The 1,924-nt window shown below is 45.4% G+C and overlaps 1 long non-coding RNA gene across 1 annotated transcript; it reads left to right on the top strand.

Moving 5' to 3' along the window:
- Positions 1 to 273: 273 nt before the first annotated feature.
- LOC147975097 (uncharacterized) lies at positions 274 to 1,538 on the top strand. The gene is made up of 3 exons (XR_015602011.1): positions 274 to 580; positions 663 to 732; positions 1,067 to 1,538. It is a non-coding gene; the product is annotated as an uncharacterized LOC147975097 (long non-coding RNA).
- The last annotated feature ends 386 nt before the right edge of the window (positions 1,539 to 1,924 follow it).

The raw sequence follows: 1,924 nt of genomic DNA, 5'->3' as shown, positions 1-1,924 counted from the left end.
AAACCGAATCACGTATGATACTCCTTTCATTTATTTGTGTTTGCTTTGGCATGTGTCGATTCAATCCAATCATGTAAATATTTGGTAATTAAGAATTCAAAACTAATAGCATATACATGAGATCACCTTCCAAACAGATCATCCTCTTCCTTGATTTATTTCTCCCACAGATCCCCTTCCATACTTAGCTTCACTGGGAAAGAAAACACAACCGGTTATTTTTCGTACCCCCACCCCCACGCCCGCACCCAAAAGAATCGTCCCGTACGAAATCATCGCGCCGTCTCCTCGATGCCCTAGCGCATCTCACCAGCGGCGCCGCCGCTCCATGCCACGCCCATGACACAATCAATCCCTCACGTTCGAGGGAGAGGACGAAAGGCAGAGCCGCTCCCGCACCCTGGGCAGCGCCGCCGCTAGGGTGCCCCGCCCTCATCCCTCCAGCGAGACTGCCTGACGCGCCACTCCCTCCCTCACATCATTTATGTCGCCCTGACGACACTGTGGTGGCTTTGCTGAACGGAACCAACGCCGCCGAAGTTGTCCTCAACGTCCGTCCTCGTGCCGTCGAGCTAGCATGGTTTGCCTGCTGCAATTTCTGTCCTAAAACTTCAATCATCCATTGATGCCCCTTATAATTTCTCATCTAATGCTACTTTCAGTTCCCTTGTGTTGTGCCTCTACACCACGCAACAGTACCTTTGTGCGCCACCGACTTGATCTTTTCCACAGGTCCACCTTCTTACTCAAACTTTTTAAGCAAATGCTAGAGTTAGACTCCTTCGTCCAAAAAACCTGTTGTTACTCACCTGGACGGACGGAGGTATAGTGATTCCCTCTATGGGTTACCAAGTACTGATTAATCAATTCCCACGTGCACATGATTTCCGCCATGGGTTCATGAATTGATGCATGGTTTTTTACATTGTGTTGTCCCTGGCCGATGCAAGACCTGTGAAATTGTACAAATTTTTTCATGAGAAAAATGCAGCAACTTAAGTCTTAATTGATCCAACATACCGCACCTGCTGCACTCCGTTGTGGTGGTGACGTTAACAACGCTCAGGTCACACTCTGCGCCTTGCTGCCACCGGACGCCGCCTCGTCGAGAAGTACACCAGCTGCCATATTCCGGCTGAGATCCTCTGGATCCTCTCCACCCAGCCGCTGTCATTGCAGGAGGACTTTGATGAGTGGCTCGCCGACAGGCTGCCCCAAATCTTACAAGAGGCTCAGGTAGCTTTACAAATATACATGTTAGCTCAACATCTACTTGATTAATCAAATTATCACACTTCATTTATGCGCCAATACATGCTGTTGAGAGGCACTCATCTTGCTAATTGGTGTGTCAAATTTTACATGGACAGTATAGTTGTGTGATTATTGAGTGATCCAGTGAGCAGTGTTGCTATATGCAAGGGAATGATAGAATGATGACTTTGTAAAGTGAGTAAGGGCATATCAATAATTCAACCCGGAACCCGGGCTCAGATGAACATGGTGAACAGTACCACAGTTTAAAATAGAAACAAAGTTTAAAAAGTTCCAATTATTTTTTGTGGTGCAAGATGCTCCTGTGCCCGAACTCCGTGAATGTTTTTGTGAAGTTTGGATATTCAAGGAGCTCGTGCAAAAAAGACAAAATCAGGCATGAACAATGTGATTTTCAAAAGTTTCTCAGACATCCTAGGTGTGAACAGTGCGATTTTCAAAAAGACAAATTTCAGATGTCTGAGAAACTTTTGAAGATCAGACTGTTCATGCCTGATTTTGTCTTTTTTTCCACAAGCTCCTCGAATATCCAAACTTGACAAAATTTTGCATGGAGTTCACGCACATGCATCTTACACCACAAAATTGTTTTGGAATTTTTGAATTTCTTTTCTATTTTAAATCGCCATATTGTTCATGCCTGGGCTCA

This window comes from Triticum urartu, chromosome 4A (assembly GCF_056163025.1).
Source record: "Triticum urartu cultivar PI428250 chromosome 4A, HENAU_Tu73, whole genome shotgun sequence".
Classification (NCBI taxonomy): Eukaryota; Viridiplantae; Streptophyta; class Magnoliopsida; order Poales; family Poaceae; genus Triticum; species Triticum urartu.
The sequence above is the reverse complement of the archived record's forward strand: the minus strand, read 5'-3'. Positions and strand labels throughout refer to the sequence as shown.